Source organism: Octodon degus, unplaced genomic scaffold (genome assembly GCF_000260255.1).
Source record: "Octodon degus isolate 3935 unplaced genomic scaffold, OctDeg1.0 scaffold00075, whole genome shotgun sequence".
In the NCBI taxonomy this organism is placed as follows: Eukaryota; Metazoa; Chordata; class Mammalia; order Rodentia; family Octodontidae; genus Octodon; species Octodon degus.
Genome location: NW_004524651.1, coordinates 7,928,464 through 7,947,283, shown reverse-complemented (window position 1 = coordinate 7,947,283; position 18,820 = coordinate 7,928,464). Strand labels below are relative to the sequence as shown.

The following is an 18,820-nucleotide window of genomic DNA, read 5'->3' as shown; positions in this document are numbered from 1 at the left end:
TCTTCGTTATAGTTATAACCTTAGCACGTACTGAAGTTCAGGTGCAGATCTACAAAGTTTGGATTTATCCAGTTGTGCCTGGCTTGGGTCTGGCTGCTGTGCTCAGCTCCTTCTTGCTCCTGCCCTTGAGGATGAACCTATTGTGCCCCTGTGGTAAGATTTTCTGCTCCTGGACTAGCTGGGTGGTTCTATCCTCTACACTCTCTGCAGGGATTTCAGCTGTGGGGTTTCACCCCAGGCCTGTATGCCATGCCTGAGCTGAGCCTGCAGGGGACAAGGTAGAGTAGGGTGGAGAGGTAGCTCTCCCACACACTCACTGAGCCTGGGCTAGGACTGGGTCTGGGGATTCCAGGAACGGGGCAGAAATTCCTACTTGGAGATCTGGGAGCAGTAATAGGTCCTGCCGATGCAGGGTAGCCAGAAGCTCTCCCACACACTCACCAGGCCTGGGCTAGGACTGGGTCTGAGAGTTCCTGGAACGCGGCAGAAATTCCTGCTGGGCGGGCCGGGTGGGGGAGGTGATGCGAAGTTGTGGGGGGCATTCCAAGGGGGTGGAAGAGGGTCTCACCTATGCTGTGCCTGGGCTGGGACCAGTAATAGGTCCTGCTGGTGCAGGGTAGAGAGAAGCTCTCCCACACACTCACTAGATGTGGGCTAAGATTCTCACAGCTATCTTTTATTGGCTGTTCTATATGAAAAAGAATCTGTTGATTGTCAGAGAGATTAATGCTACTGAGATCATTCATTTCCTTACAGTCTGTACTGAGTAATATCCCAATTAATCTCACTATTTTCAAATTCATCCTTCTTGCGTGAATGGACATGTCCTTTGCATCCTTAGCTGCATGATCATGCTGCCTCACTGTCTGAATCCTTTCAAGACATTGACCTCTTATGGTCCTTCTGACCTTGGGAAAGAACCATCTGGCACAGTGTCAGGTCCAGTGCGCACGGCAGATGAAGTGCAGCGGTCACATTTTCACGCACCTTTCTTTCTGTTGGCTGATCCTTGGCAGTAGCATTCACCATATATTTTTTCCCACACTTCATGAAAACACACACTAACGAGCACTTCCAGAACTGCTTCAGAAAGTGGCAAGAATGATGGGGTATGTGTGTCCAAAGTGAGGGGAAGGTTTTGAAAGTGATGAGTGGCAATGTTTCTTGTACCACAATAAACTTGTTATTTAAGCATCCTCCATACTTTTGACCCTACCTCCTTGGGGACGTATGCTATATTTTAATATATACCCCACTAATAGGTATATAGTGGGGTATATACTTCATACTTCAAGGCTTTCAATAAGACCCAATAATTTAAACATAGAATTGAAGTTTCTTTCTTTTTATTATTTGTCTCACACTTATTCCTGCAATCTAGTGCTCGCTTCGGCAGCACATATACTTCTTTCTGCAGTCTACCTATAAAATCTTCATATATATAATATGCATATTATATATATATATATATATTTCTTCATATATATGACTATATCTTCTTATATATTATTATGCATTATGAGCATTGCAGCTATCATACAAGCATTTGAGCACATGGGCTACCATGTCTGTGACTCAGTGCATGTGAGTACAGCGCACAGGAACCTAAATCTCTCCTGATGAGGAGCCATCTTCCCGAGGCTTAATCCAGGACAGGTGTGTTTGGAGACTCTGCATGAGAACGAGCCCCAGGGCCCAGGAAATCAAAGCCACTTTCAGCCCACAGCCAGCCTGGCTTCTGCAGCAAGTGTTGATTTCTCCCAGCAACCTGAGTGAGCTCGGATATGCACCTTCCCTCAGACAAACCTCTGCTGAGACTAAAGAGCTCCCCAACAGTTGGATTTCAAAAGGCAAAGCCCTGGCTGAGCCACCCCCAGTCTCCTAGCCCACAAAAACTGTGGGCTAATAATTGTGTGGTGTTTGGGGTTGCTGTTGGAGACGACACTGCAAGAGGTAGCTAATCATTAGTGTTGCTTCTCACCTTCAGCCTTCTGTGTTTCATACTGTCACCTGCCTTCCTTTATTCAGAAAAAAACTTGTCTTTGATGAGAAAAAATCATTTACACAAAACCTGTTTTTTACAATTATGCTTTTCATAAAATATAAATAACGGTTCAGAACTGCGTTGCATGTGGTCCCAGTGGTTCATGGCAGGAAGCTTGGTCCTCCTTGAGGCTAGACTGAGGGCTGGGTCTCTAAGAGGAGGAACCTCGAAGGGGTCACTAGGCCATGAGGAGCACCACACTCACAAAAGATCAAGGATGCTGTCATGGAACCTTGAGTTAATTCTCATGTCAAGTTTATTACGAAGCAACCAGCTCTGACCCCTCTCCCCTCTACCTTCCTGCCTTACCACGTGGTCTGTGTCAGACATGGCTCCACCAACAGCTGAGGGGGGGCTCAGGTAAAAGGTTCTCACCACAGACCACCTACGCTTGGACTTTCATCCTCACACAGTGTAAGCTAACTTGCTCCCCTGCTGAATAAGTTGCCAGCCTGGGTGTTCTGCTGTGGTAAGGAAGAGCAGACTAATTCACCTAGGCATGTGACACGCTCCAGTAACTTATCCTGAGGATGAGACAACACAGTATTAGTCTATATGCGTACAGTGCATACTACCTTTAAACAGCATTGTAGGCAGCCAAACTGTTTGCTGAAATCCTTCCTATGCACATGATTAATGTTCAGACATACCCAGCTTTACCTCCATCCCTGGAAGGTAAAGCTTTTTTACCTTCTCTTTTCCTATAATGGAAACCTTATTCCTCAATCAAGGTGAACTGCAATTTCACCACTGTTTCTTTTATCTTTGAATATTGATGCTCAGTGGTCTAAAAGTTGATGATAAAGCATATTAATCAGAGGGCTGGGACATCACCTAGCTTGTCCCACTTTCCTGCTTTCCTCAGCCTCCTCCTGTGCTGGGGAAGAATGCTACTTGCTCTAGTGAAGTAAACACCACATAAAAATGACCTGTTTCTGTTTGCTATGTCTTCTCTAAAGTTCCTGTGTCCAGAGCCAGTCAAATAGCTCAGTGGATTAAAGCATGTGCAAGCAGGCACAGGGGCCAGAGGTTCGAACCCTGGGCCTGCCATGCTGGCTCTGCCCCCAGGGTGCACTGAGACAGCAATTTAGACTGGGCGTGGTGGCAGGCACTTGTAATCCCAGCTCTTAGGAGGCTGTAAACAGGCAGATCACTAGGAGTCAGATCTAGTAGTGAGACCCTGAACATCCTGTAGATCCTTCCCTAAAATTAAAGAAAACAATAAAAATAAAAAAATAATAAAGTTCCTGTGTTCAAGAACTCATCTTTTTCGGCCGGCGAGATCAATCAGCAGTCTAAAGCACCTGCTTAGGCAAGGCACAAACAACACGCTCAAAAAAAGAATTCAGCTTTTTGAGAGAGACCAAAAACAGTTCTTAGGGGAAAATATGCATTAAAAATAAAAATTACTTTATAACATTACTGGAGGAGAATGTATTTACTCTGATAAAAATATTTTCAAAAAGTGAACAATGAACAAAGTATATAGTCCTTGTATCCAATAAATTCAAAAAAAAAGAACTATATACACAATGAAGTCTAAAGAAGTATAACACTATAATGAAAACAGCTTTTATCTAAAGAAGGATAAATAGGTGGTGGCTTAATTTTCTATTTGAGTGTTTAATCACCATATAGGTCTCTAAAATGAGCCTATATTACATTCTTTATTTATTTATTTATTTATTTATTTATTTTTTGGTGGAACCGGGGATTGAACTCAGGTCCTTGCACTTGCCAGGGAAGCGCTTATTCCACTGAGCCATCTCCCCGGTCCCTATTTTTTTATTTTAAGGAGAGAGAAAAATAAAGATAAAAATAAACTGGATTTAAAACATGCTAGTAGGACATAACAATACTACATTTAAAGTGACAAAATAATAAAAACTGGTTTAAAAAATAAAGATCTGCTCCTAGATTATGTATTAGTGTAAATATAAAAAATAAAGAATTGTGAATAGGCTCAAGACATTGTTTATAAGATAAATATTGCAAAACTCATAATATGTAATCCACCAGATGAATAATATTGTTTCACTTTTGCTGTCTTGCTGCCTGAAAGTGACTCAGAATTAGTGGTGCAGTGACTTAGAACGTGTCCCCTGCATTCCTCATTTGGTCACACTGTGGATTTTCCAGGATGCCACCTGAGTGGGAGAAAAATCCCATGCCCAGCCCTGTCCCAGGCTCCTCCGCCTTCTTTCCATATCGTTGTGGTTCCAGGTAATGTTCAGCTATGACCAAATATGTCTCTTCACAGCCACGCCAAGAGCCTCCAGGCACCAAACCCTTATTGACTGATCTATTTAAAGCACCTATGTTTAACATAGATCACAGCTGAGTCTGTTAACTTCTGCAACAATGCTACCCAGGAGAAAAGGGAATGCAAAACAGTCATGTCTTCCCAAAATGTCAGTTGCCAGCATGTACATGCTGCGTCTCCCTCATGGCTTGGTTTGGTAAATGAGCAGAAAACATTACCTTGTTACTGAGACACAGTAAATACCGGGACTCAAAGCCTGACCTTTTACATTCCCTGCAGAAGAGTTCCTAGGTGTGCGCCTCCTGCCTGACAGCATTTAAATGCATTTAGGTATCTCTAATAACAACAAATAGCCTTCATAGACTTCAGCCAAAAAAGCACGTTTGTTTCTCTTCCCCTCACTGACAAAGTTCTTGAATATCTGCTCCTTTCACTTTTTTTTGTTTCCCTTTATGTCTCTAGAAAATAAAAGAAAGCTTAGACAGTGGGCCCACGGGGAGGCGGCCGTGGCGGTCACTGCCAGTAGGTGGGACGGGGCAGCACGGCAGCCTCCTTGAGCTCGGGGAGCTGCGTCTGGCATTCGCTACTGGGGCGGCCAGCAGCAGCTGGCAGCTGCCAGCCTTGCAGCGGGTAGCGTCTTCCCCAGCAGATGTAGCTGAGAAGGCTGACAGAATTATTACAACGCTGCCCACCAGTATCAATGCAGTGGAAGCTTACTCTGGAGCAAATGGAATTCTAAAAAGAGTGAAGAAAGGCTCATTATTAATAAATTCCAGTACCACTGATGCTACAGTTTAGAAAGAATTGGCCCAAGAAGTTGAGAAAATGGGAGCAGTTTTCAGGATGCCCCTGTTTCTGGTGGTGAAGGAGCTGCTCGATTTGGGAACCTTACGTTTATGGGAGGAGGAGTCGAAGCTGAATTTGTGGCTGCCAAAGAGTTGCCGGGATGTGTGGGCTCTAACGTAGTGTACTGTGGAGCTGTTGGGACTGGGCAGGCCGCCAAGATGTGCAATTACATGTTGTTAGCTACTAGTATGATTGGAACTGCTGAAACTATGAATCTTGGAATCAGGTTAGGGCTTGACCCAAAATTATTGGCTGAAATCCTAACTATGAGTTCAGACACTGTTGGTCAAGTGACACATAATCCTGCACCGGGGTGATAGATGGTGTGCCCTCAGCTAATAACTATCAGAGTGGATTTGGAAGGACGCTTATGGCAAAGGACCTGGGATTGGTACGGGACTCTGCCACCGGCACAGAGAGCCCGATCCTTCTGGGCAGTCTGGCCGGTCGGATCCTCGGGATGACATATGCAAAGGGCTACTGGCAGGACTTCTCAGCTGTGGTCCAGCTTCCACCAGAGGTGGAGAACTTCGGAGCGTGCCTGAGGCGCGGACACTGTTGGACAAACTCTCCCCTGGAGCTTCCTTCTACCCGACTTCACAAGTAAATGGGTTTAACCTAGGTCATCTGTCTGCTTTTGATTTTCTGTGTTACAGTAATCCCTAGCATTTCCCACCCATTTTTAACTGTTTATTCTTTTTGGCCTGTTAAGCAAACATCTGAAAAAAAAATCTTTTTTCTGCCTGCCATTGAGGGTTTTTGCTAACCAAATTGACCTTTTTAAAAAGTGTGATCCCTGAGTATCTTCAAATAAATTATTCAATACTTCAATCAGGATATTATTCATTCCACTTTACAAGTAAAACCAGGATTGCCTCTTCTCTTCTAGGTCTTTTCTGGTTCCAAATAAATTTTAGGAATGATTTCTCTAGGTCTGTGAGGTATGTTGGTGGTAGTTTGATAGGGATTGCATTAAATCTGTACAACAATTTTGGGAATATGGCCATCTTCACGATGTTGGTTCTTCCTATCCAGGATCAGGGAATATCTTTCCATTTTCTGAAATCCTCTATGATCTCTTTTTTCAGAGTACTGTAGTTTTCATTGAATAGAATCATGTCTGCATCTTGTACTCTGAATAATCACTATGAAGACAACAATATGCAATGTATTAATTATTGAAACTGTCCTACTAATCTGTTTGGAAACTGTCTCATTGCTATTTGTTTCTCAACAAAATTAAATTTTAAAAAACCCAAATATTTTGTTAACAAGATGAAATCCCTCGTAAAGAAAAGAAGCCAGTGTGAGGAGAATTCGAGAAAAGAAGCATAGTCGATTATTACCTATAACCCTTGGGGTGTTATTAAACAAATGGTGGTATTCTTGCATTTCTGAGGTTATTGGTTTATGTTTCAGGAAACTGATAAAGTAAGAGAACTTGTTCCTGCGTGTTTTATAATTTGGAGTCTGTTGTACCGCCTTAATGTGTCCCTCTTGTTATAATTCCCAGCACCCAAAGACTGGTGCTAGATTTTCGCTGCATTGTACATTCTTACTACATATTATATGACTTCAAAAGAATGACATTGTAAGACTGTTTCAGAGCCAATGGCAATATTCACTTTAGATAAATTATAACACTATTCTACATATAACCACATTATTTTGAATTAAAATAAATTTCTATGCTGATAGAAAAATAAAATAAGAGAAAAAGTAATTTATGTTAACTTCTACCTTCAACAAGGTACCAAAAGACTATACTTTGCCAACAGTCTTTGTACTGCTGTATCCCCTGAACATCTCTGAGTCATTATGTAACTTAATCTTTTTTTAAAAAATGTATTTGGTACAGGGTCTCGCCATAATCCTCCTGTTTTCAGCCTCCCTAGCACTGGGATGACAGGCCCGTGCCGCCACACCTGGTCTCATTGGCTGGCTCAGTGCACCTGGGGGTGGGGCTGGTGTGGCAAGTGATGCCAGGGATTGAACCCCAGTCTCTGGGCTTACCTAAGTAGGTGCTTAGTCTGCTGAGTTATCTTGCTGGCCCATAATTTAATATTAATGCTGTTTTTGACACGGATGATTCCCTCTTCTGAGAAGCAGGGTCTGTGTCACAACTTGGCACTCTGCTCTTTTACCTTCAGTCCCTTTCTGTGGTTGTTTTTTTCTCTGTCTCACCTGCAAACACCCCTTCTTGTAACGAGTTTATGTCACAGTATGAAGTCTAGGGGTCTCCCTTGTCTTTCTTCCTGAGCTATTGATGGGGCAAGAGAGACGCCATTCTGTTTTGTAACTCCATTTGAAAAGTCACCTAACGTCACTTAAACTGAACACAAACTCACCCCTTCACAGGCTCCCCCATGTAGAAAGAAATTCATAAAAAAAAAGTAGTTGAAACAAATTGAGAGGTAAGATAAAGGTTAAACCACAGTGTCCCACGACCAGCAGATGAACAGCAGTGGGAAACGTAAATCTCGTACATTCTTGTGCGATCCCTGAGAATGAAATAATATGGTGATGCGGTTATTGTGGAAATCTAAAAAGTACATAACCTAGAGGCAAAGTCCAAATGGGCACTGACGATGTGGTTTTGACTTGAACTAGGGGCATGAGTCAATGGCTCACAATATTTTTATTTTATTTTTTTAAATGTATTTCGTACAGGCTCTACAGGGTCTCCCTACACAGATCAGACTTGTAGTGATCCTCCTGGTTTCAGCCTCTCAAGTTCTGGGATTATAGGCACACACCTCCACACCTGATCTCCATCGCTGTCTCAGCACACCCCAGGGGTGAGGCCGGCATGGCACCCTGGGCTGGCTCATAATAAAGGCTTCTCTGCTCCTAGCCCTTCATTCTCTCTGGGGCTCTCACTGACACCTGTTATAATGCAGTGACATTCCTTCCCATGACTTCATATTCAATAATTATGCAACCTTAGCCTAAGCCCAAAAATTGAAATATCTCATTTCCTACTTTGATATTTCCATTTTGAAATTTTATAGACACTCTTTCTTAGTTGTTTTCTGTTGCTATAACAATATATCTGAGACTGGGTAATTTGTTTTTTTTTAAAAAAAGGCTTATTTAGCTCACAGCTCTGGATTCCAAGAACATGGTTCTAGTACTTCCTTGGCTTGGGGGGGGGGGTCCTTGTGCTTCTGCAAAAACTCATAGCATAGAAGCAGAAAGGGAAGTGGACGTATACTGAAAGATTTCATGTACAAGAGAGAGACAAAGGGATTGACCCTCTTCTTAACAACCTGTGATAGTCATCCATCCAGTACTGTGCCAAAAATTCCTGAGAAAATCAACCCAAAAGAACACAGGTGTGTTTCTGCTCATAGTTTTCAATCGTTTAGCACATGATCTCTTAACCTTACTGCTTGGATCCTAAGGTGGAAGACTAAGCAATGATACAGTCATGAAGTAAAGAGAGAACCCAAAAGGGGGGCAGGATCTCAGTGTTCCCTGTAGGGCCTGAGAAACTCACATCACTTCCTTACATGAGGCCTCACTGCCCAAATGTTCCCCATCTCCCAGCAGATCTCAGGCAGTCAACCAAGACTTTAACACATGAGCCTTGAAAACATTTATGATCCAAAGAATAACATGGCCATTTCACATAAGCAATGTATTCCCTTTAGAGAAAATCACTCCCACCAGACCTAATGCAGTCTCAAGAGAAATGTCCATATTTTTCAAAAAAGCATTAAGCCATTTGTACGTTTGGTGCCTCCTAGGCTGCGCCTCTCAGATAGCACCACCTCTCAGTTTTGTAACATTAGCAACCCAGCTTCCAGCCTGTGGACCTCTGGGAAACCCACAGTAGCAGACCCCACTCTCAAAGGGTGTGTTAGCTTCATAAAAAAATAATAGATGAAGCCTTTGTGTCTGAGCCTTAGCCAATCCTCCGGGCATGTCACATTGGACACCACATGTAATCAGCACTCTAGATAGTTGGAGAAATTAAGATAGCACATGCAAAGCAAGCACAGGGCAACTGATGCACAGAGCAGGCACTCACTGCTTCTTCTTTCTTATGGTTCCTTTCTCAAGATCTGAACCAGACATACACCAACTGCCCATGTTAGTAATCTGAACATTAAATCAGCATTGTTCTTCCTTCAAACTAACAATGCAGATTCAGCCTCCTACTTTTTCTCAGATTCTTTATGTCTCAAACACAGCCATTTCTTCAGAATATAGATAGCTTTTGCCTTTGTTCCTTTTCCTGTCCTCATCAAAACCCACCAGCCATCCTGTCCTTGACCTCACGAACTTCAAGTGCACAACACCAGTGACAAGGTGAAGTCACATGACATTAACCTAACTTTTTTAGGTATTAATGATCTATTTCCATATGCATTCCAAACCTTTTAATTGAACACTGTATGGCTTACGTTGAGATGCCCCTACAAAGGCTCCTGTGGTCATCAGTGGGGCTTTCTAGAGGTGGCTGTATCTAGATTGTGTGATGCTGGAGTAACAGTGTGTGATAATAAATCAATCCCATGCTTGATTTGGCACTACCCTAATCCTGTATAGAGTATGAAAGAGGCCCCAAAAGACTTCTAAAGTTCCTTGTTTGTTTTGCTCCCTTCTTCCCGCCATGAGCTTCTTTTCCTCATCGATACCTCTCTGCCATGCTGCCTTGTCTTAGAGTTAGCTGATTACAGACTGACACCTCTAGAGACTAAATAAACCTCTCCTCCCTTCCCTTGTGGATGTCAGGTATTTGCCTCAGCAATGAAAAAATTAACTGAGACAGGCATGGGAGGGCTGTGGTGACCTCTCCCAACCTTACTGTGACTCACCTTTTGGTGAGCACTTCATTATGTCTGCTAATCACATGAAACAGTGATCATCACTTCATCTTGGTCTTATAATCTTGTTATAAGACAAACATGTTTAAAATGCATGATTTTATTTCAAGATTTAGTGCTACTATTTTTAAAGCAAAAAGCTTATCAAAAGGAAAGTGGAAAAAATTGCCTCTTTATTCAAGTTCTAGACCAGAATGAGAAACAGACATTTAAATGGTACAATAACTTAGAAAAATGCCAAAAAGAATCTGCTAAAAATTTTAAAAATGAAATGGGAATTTCAGGTTCATAAGGATTCTCTCAAAATCATGGCGAAGTAGGGGCCAGGGAGATGGCTCAGTGGAATAAGCACTTCCCTGACAAGTGCAAGGGCCTAAGTTCAATCCCCGGTTCCACCAAAAAAAAAAAAAAAAAAAACATGGCAAAGTAGACTCACCAGAAGATCACAACTTGAGACCACTTCCAGATTAACTGAATATTTATGAGGCCTCAGAGTAGAGATCTAACAATCAGTATTAATTCCAATTCACTGCTTGGCTGTGAATAGATACATGGCCTTCATTGAAATGACCTATTCCTGGACTTTTAATGAGCTTTCACCTGTCCCTGCCATGGTTTGCCATCCACAATACACTGTGAGCCCTTCAGTTGTAAGAATTGCTCTCCCGAGGATAGGACATGTTCCCCCTCACTTCCTGTCATGTCACAGGTAACATTCTTGCTTCCTTGTTCCCAAATGCTTTGTGTGAGCTCAGTTCTACCCATCCTTCAAGTCGTATCCTCTAGAAAGGCCACTCTAGGTGCCGCACTTGCTCAGGCTCCCTTCCAGTGTTTTACTGTATGACTACCGGTCTCACTCCATCTGTTAATCCTCCCCTTTCACATATGTGCCCCCTTTCACCATCATTTCCTTAAGATGAGAGACCCTGCATCACTCCCAACGTTATCTGGGAGCTGGAAGAGAGCCTGCCTCATAGCAGGCTTGAACTGCGTTTGGAGTCACGCGTTGAACACATATAAAGGTGGAAGTCAAGAATCACCAAAGTCTTCTCTTTTTCTATACAACTTACTTCCTGAGCGTTTCTTATTTACAATCAATAATGCTCATAAGCATGGCATTTTTAAACTTCTAATGGCATCAATTCTATGAAACTTTTTAGTTTATTCTCAAGAGATGGTCACTAAAGTTCTCTGTCATCAAGATGAACTCGCGTTCTATATGGGTACCACTGTTCTTATGGGTTTGTTCTACTTATTCAGTATTTCTAATTTCCTATTAAATTGTATTGCTTTATCTTGTTATCATCATTCAATCCTGTATTTTGATGTAACTATTATTTGGGCTTGGTGGGGGAGAAGTGACCCTCCCTTTGCCCATCTGACATCTGACACCTGATGTAGCAGGGTCATCTCCACAGGGATCACACTGATGGTTCTGGGCCCATCTTATAAACGGGATGATGATAAGTTTTATATGCAAGGTCATAGGAATAGTTTAACATTCTAAACAACTAGTATAGAACTGCAGAAAATTAAAACTCTGTTGAGCATCTTGAAACTCCTTAAAGTTTTACAATCATGGATGCAGTCATGTACCAGTGAAGGATAAGGCCATATTCTGAGCAATGCAATGGTGGCTTTGTGATTGTAAAAGCATTGGAAAGAGAACTTTCACAAATTGAGACAGCCACTGTCTCCCTCAATGACAGAATATCAGAGGACCACAGGCTTTCCTGCTGTGCATCATTAGCCAAGATGTCACTCTGCCATGCATGATGGCATTTGCTTAAAAGTCACTGCCAATAAAAGCACTTGATTATAATTGATTAGTATCATCTTCTTAAAATATTTTGTTCTCTATCTTTATAAACACACACGTGAGTGTGCAAATATGTTCCAAAGTACAAAGTGCAAGAGAAAGTAAAAATTAACATTAAAAAAAAGAAAACAGAAAGACCTTATATCATTTCTGAGAATAGGGGGTTTATCAGCATGCCCCTCAAATGCCCTTTTTTGTCCTCAAGACTCTTGCCAAGTCCAGGGGACATTGCAAGTGGACAGGGATGAGAATGTCTGGAGAAGTGTGACCTACGTGACACAAGGGACAGGCACATTTGTGTCCTCCGTACAAACTGCCTTCCTACCCATAGGCTGAATCAGCTGTTACTGGGAATGCTGGTCATGCAGGGAAATAAAATCAATGATGTCACTGCTCAAGCGCTACAGCCTGTGACAGCCCCTCCCCACAGGAGTCAGCTGCTGCTGTGCCTGCCCTGTGGCACGGCTGTTGAGTACAAGCAAAAGCTTCGCTGTGGAGTAGATGCTCATTGGGTATTGCTGACCCACCAGCGTGGTGCTATGGAGCGTAGAGACGCTTCTTGTGCACTCTTTCTCCCCAGGAAGTCTCCATGACCTCTGTCTTGTCTACTTGAAATCTGGCCTCTAGGAAGGTATTTTCCTTGGTTCACAAGTCCAGAGACATCAAGACACACGTTCAGTCCATTCTCTAGCCTGTGTTTGCGCTCCCATCCTGCTTTTTGTTTCTCCCCCATGAGAGCCGTCGTTCTCCTGCTGGCCTTCTCTGTGACTTCGAGATCTCGTTCTAAATGAAGAGGCAGTAGTAGTTTTTTTTTGAGGCTGCTTCGCTGGCTCCTACCACTGGGCGAGCTCACTCTGTACAGATGCACCAACATACATCTCCTGCTTGCTCTTCTCTAAGAGGGTTCGACAGGCCACATGGTCTGTTTCACTGCTGTCTTGGCATTTCTGTGTGGGGCGCTGGTCTGTGACACACCTCCGATTGCCTGTGTGCTGCATGCCCAAAACGATAATGTGAAAAATTTCCTCCCACTATATCCAGGTGCAGCAGCACATCTGTGGCAAGTATGGCACACATACCTTGTAGACATTTGTATAAGAAACTTAGCATCATTCAGTATTGTAATTAATCCATAAAATACGTGAAAAGTATAAAGAATGAATGAATCACTTGAAAGTAGGGCACATGGACTAGCAGAAGCCATGTCTCCAGGAGCATGACTGCAGCCTTTGTATTTTTGCCTTCAGAAACATGACTTATAACATTAAAGGCAAAGCCCTCTATGAAAACCTCTACCCTAAAGGACAGTTCATGTGTCTTCTGGTTATTTTTGTAAGCATTAAATATTTCCACAGGTTGGCAAAAAGCAAAATAGGTTAGGAGAAGAAGGAATAGCTGCAAAGAATAGTTAATCCAGGCTCCTTCTTTTCTCCTTTGACTAGGAAGTCCTCTGAGTTCACTTCAGCAGAATCTGAGACAATGGAAAAACACAGTATCAAAATCACAAGAAATGTGTTCTTCACTTAGAGAAACTATTCCTGGTGCTCATCGTTTTCTTTTTCTCCCACTCAGGCTTCGCTGTACTGTTCTGGTGTCCATGGTAACATCCACAGCTAATGAGTAGATTAGCACAATGTCCTGCGACTGCCAATCACTATTGTTTTGAAGCCAAAGCAAGGTTTCTCCAGTTTCTAGTGGCTTCCTCAACCCCACTCCTCTCTAATAAACAAGACCAGACTCTTCACCATGAGTGTGTGGTGCTGATCCATGATTCGCTGCTGCCTGATCTATTTTGCCACCTGGGAAAGTTTTTATTAAGACGGTAGCGTTTGTGCACAAACACTTGGGCAGATTGCAAAACCTTTCTGTTCTCTTTATATAATGAACAAGAAAGTAGTAGATTAACATATGTCAGATGAGTCACAGAAGGCACGATGCCTTGTGCACTGTCTCCAAGAGAAGTTCTCAGTGTGTTGCAATTGGCAAATCATACTGAAATGGGGGGGGGGCATTGAGACCAGACAAGGATGCCCACCCTGCCACTTCTACTCAATACAGTACTTAGCATTTTAGCCTGAGTAACCAGGCAGAAATAAACCAGAAAGAATAAACAAAATACAAAGAAAAAAGGAAGGAGTCACATTTTCTTTTTGTACATAGGATAATTTTATATTTAAGGATTCCACCAAAAGACTCTTAGGGCTGATAAACAAATTCAGCAAAGTAACAAGATACAAAACCAACATTAAAAGTCAATAGCTTTTCTTTACTCCAATTATGAAGCAGTTCAGAGAGTTCAGAAAAATAATTCCACTCACATTAGCTTCAAAAACATAAAACACCTAGTAGTGATTTCTCAAAAGAGGCAAAAGACCTCTATTAAAATAACAGAATATTAGGGCCAGCAAGATAACTCAGCAGACTAAGCACCTGCTTTGGCAAGCACAGGAATCAGGGTTTGATCCCTGGTTCCACGTGCTGTGCCAGCTCTGCACCTGGGACATTCTGAGCCAGAGGCCAAGTCTGGGCATGGTGGCTCATGCCTGTAATCCCAGCACAGGGGAGGCTGAAGACAGGAGGATCACCATGAGTCCAAGCTGCATAGTGAGACCCTGTACAAAATACACAAATGGAAAAAAATAAGTACAGAATATGGAAGAAAAAACTAGAAGACAACACTAGAAGTAGAAGAAGTTCATGCAAAAGGAGAATTAATATTGTTAAAATGGCCATTTTACCAAAAGCAATCCACAGAACCAATGTAAACCTCTTTCACAGAATTTGAAAGTAAAGGCCTAAAATTCACATGGAGATGCAAAACACTCAGAATAGACAAACTAATCCTCAAGAAAAAGGCAAAGGCTGAGGCTTCACAATACCTGATTTCAAAGCCATAGGTAACACAAACAGCATGGGACTGACACAAAAAATACTAATGTAAACAGATAGAACAGAACAGAACACTTTTCTGCTGGATGATTAAGACCAAGATAAAGTAAGACCTATATAACAGGAAATGTAACTTTTGTATCTGACAAGGTCAGTCAAATTCCCTCAGGATTTGCACTGAAACAATGTACTGCATTTTGTAAATCCTTTGTCAATGTCAGCCACGTGGATGAGTCACCGCCATTGCTTGACCAATTTGCTCTCTGTGAAAGCCTGAGAGAATGTTTTCTCTCTAGGTGACTCTCCTTAGGTGCATTATACATTGTCAATCACTTTCTTCTATGGCCCTATAATCTCCTTGATCAGAAAATTTGGGACACCATGAGTTACAGGATGTTACAGTACAGGTTCTCTTATGTCCTGAGTCCTCACTGACCTGGAATGACTAGGGCCAAAGTGTTGGCTATCCTTGTAGCCCTTCCTTTTCTCTAATTTTTGGTCTGAAAACTTAAGTTGTTAACCCTCCAGAAGAGAAGCTTAGTGATATTATTACCCTACAACATAGGTAGTTGAGCTTAACCTCACCATCTGTCTGAATACCAAACATCTTGGACATAACATGCAACAGGTATTTTCCATCAAGTATTCATATGTTAAACTTTAAATCCCTACATGTCTGCATCTTGTACTATGAATAACTACTATAAAGACAACAATATGCAATGCATTAATTATTGTAACTGTCCTGTTAACCTGTTTTGAAGCTGTCTCATTGCCATTTGTTTCTCAACAAAATTAATTAAAAAATTAAATAAAAACAGAACAGAACAGAGCAGAGTAAACTCATACAAATATAGCTATCTGACCATGTACACAGTGGCCAAATATACACAATGGAGAGAAAAGAGCCTCTTTAGTAAAAGAGGTGATGTCGAATATGGATATTCTTAGGTAGAAAATTTGAATTAGATCCCTACCTCCAACCCTATATTGAATTCAGTTCAAAATGGATCAAAGACCTTGGTACAAGGTCTAAAATTCTGAATGCTAGCAAAAGACATAGGAGGAAAACCTGAAGGTGCAGAGACTGCAAAGACCTGGATGGGCTCCAACAAGCACCAACAAATCCAATCAAGTTTCTGCACTGCAAAAAAGAAAAAGAAAAAGAAAAAGAAAAAGAAAAACAGCAGAGTGAAGAGACAGTGTGAGGGAATGGAGAGAATCTTTCTCAGCTCTGCATCTGACAGGCGATGACACGGACAAAGGATCTACACACTGCAGTACAGGTTAAACCTGGGTAAATACTGAGGGGATTTGACTGATCTTGGCAGATACAAAAGTTACATTTCTTGTTAGATAGGTCTTCCTTTATCTTGGTCTTAACCACCCAGCAGAAAAGTATAAAAACCAAATATAAAAAATAAAGCCATATCAATATGCTGAGCTGTAAAAGGCTCAAGTCAACAACTTCTGACATTGCCAGTACTATAGAAAATCCACTACTATTATGGACTACTGGACTATATTGGATTATTTTGCTGAATTAATGCACCTACAATATTTAAATCGCAATGGAATACCTATCTCTGATAAAACTAAACAAAAAAGGGGGATATAAATGAATGTCCATTTTGTATCTGTATATACAAAATAGTTAGCATAGATCTACAGATACTCTCTTTTAATTCAATGAGAAGAAAGTTTTGTATTAATAGTGTTTGGACAAGATATCACGTCTGCCTCTTGTACTATGAATAACCACCATGAAGACAACAATATGCAGCATATTAATTATTGAAACTGTCCTAATAATTGGTTTTGAAACTGTCTCATTTCGACTTGTTTCTCAATAAAATTAATTTAAAAAGTATGGATTGTAGAAAGAACTCAAAATCATAATACCAAGAAATCAAATAGCCCAGTAAATAAGTGGGCAAATGAATTGAACAGATATTTTTCAAAAGCAAGAGACCAGTAAGTATATGAAAAAAGGTTCAACATCTTTAGCCATCTGGGAAGTCAAAATCAAAATGACTCTGAGCCAGGCATGATGTTTCATGCCTCTAATCCCAGAACCTTGGAGGCCGGGGCAGGAGAATTGCTACAAGTTTGATGCTGCCCTGGGCTATGCCCAGCCTAAACCCAGTGAGTGCAAGCCCAGCCTAAGCAACACAGGAAGATTCTCAAACAACAATAATGAGGTCTGGACAAATAGCTCAGTGGACTAAAGTGCCTGCTTAGGCAGACTCACGGATCAGGTTCAATCCCCTGGGTGCTGTGCTGGTCTCATGCCTGGGGCGCGCTGAGACAGCGAATGAGTCTGGGTGTGGCTGCACGTGCCTGTAATTCCAGCCCTTGGGAGGCTGAAAATAGGAGGATCACTACAAGTCCGATCTATATAGTGAGACCCTGTAGACCCTGTACCACATACATTAAAGAAGAAAAAAAAAACTAGTGAAACAACTTGAAATAGCATCTTACCCTAGGTAATGGCTGTCACCAAGAATAAGCAAACAGGTAAATGCTAGGAAGGTTGTGGAGGGAAAAAGAGTCCTTCTACAATGCTGGCTGGAACTTCAGGATAATCACTGTGGAAGTCATTAAGCATGCTACTAGAAAGACTAACAATAGAACTACATCTGATCCACTACAGCAGTCCTACTTGAAAGAATTAAAAGTTTGGAAGCTCTCAGGACAGCTGCATGACCATGTTTACTGAGGCACAATTTGAAATAACCACGCTATGGAACTGGTCTTGGTGTCCATCCACGGCGAATGGACACAAGAGTGCTATACCTATCCATAATGGAGTATTTCTCTGCTGTAAAGAAAAGCATGTCCTTCACAGAATTGGTAGAACTGCAGGCTGTCGTGTTCAGTGAGCTAAACTCGACTCAGGAAAAGAAGCACTGCACACTTTCCCTTATACGTGGAAACTCAAAAGGAACGTGAACCCCACAGGGATAGAGAAGAGGGGAGTGTTGTAGCTCAAAAATCAGATGACAACGAAGCAAGTCCAAAGGTTAAAAGAAGCGCTTTATTTTAGCTGGTACCCAGCAGTGGTCTCTACTCAAGGTGCAAAGAGGTACGCCGAGCATTAACAAGGTGCAGTATTTAAGCTTGAAAACTGCAAAAACAGGGAAGGGGTGGAGAGGAAGAAGTGGCAGGGTCATTAGTTCATTAGGTGGTCTTATTGAGTGGGGTGCTGAGTTGCCAGTCATATAGAGTTCATTGAGATAAGGTTTGGGGAACAGATATCATAAGACTTGAGTCACAGGGGTGAGGAATTGGAGGAATTGGGAGGGGTCAGCACATACAGAACAGGAGCTCAGCAAGGTTAGAAGGGCAACAAAATGGAGTCAATTTTGACAGGGTACAACATTCCCCACTGATTTTAAGGGGATGAGTCAAATCATTGACTCACTAGGTTGTTCTTTATTGGGAATAAGTTCCCAGCCTTGGTTTTGTATCATCATTATTTTAATAGATTGTAAGCGAGAGCTTAGGTATTGTATTATCCTCTTGATTATGCAAGGTCCAATGGTGATCAAAACCAATAGAATGACCAAAGGGCCAGCCAAAGCTGACATTAGAGTGGTGAACCATGGGGAAAAATTAAACCATCATTGAAACCAGTTTTGTTGTGATTGTCCAAGATGTTCTCTATCTATCAGCCTCTGTTTTAAGTCAGACATACTTTGTCTAATAACCCCTGAGTGATTGGTATATAAGCAACATTTTTCTCCTAATACTAAGCATAGGCCTCCTTCTTTTAAGAAGAGGAGATTTAGACCTCTCCTGTGTTGTAAAACCATCTCAGCTAAGGAGCTTAGTGATTATTCTAGTTCAGTGACTGCATTCTGAAGTAGTGTTAAATCTTTATTTATCTGCTTTGACAACCATTTAAAATTTGAGTCTCCTAATATTAACCCTGTTGTCCCTATGGCAGTAGACCTGGCCACTCCAATTCCAAGGAGGAGTGGAACTAGAACAGGAGTAGCTCTAGTATATTGGGACAACATACCAGTAGTTGGTCCTAAATGTCTAAATCCTTCTTCTCCTGAATACCAATAGGCCTGGGGCAATATGTGTACTAGGATACAGAGTTCAGGTACACGGGTGAAGCA

At 41.8% G+C, this 18,820-nt stretch overlaps 1 pseudogene; it reads left to right on the top strand.

Annotated features, from left to right (window-relative positions):
- The first annotated feature begins 1,518 nt into the window (after positions 1 to 1,518).
- Positions 1,519 to 5,760, top strand: LOC101572433 (annotated as a pseudogene).
- Positions 5,761 to 18,820: the final 13,060 nt, after the last annotated feature.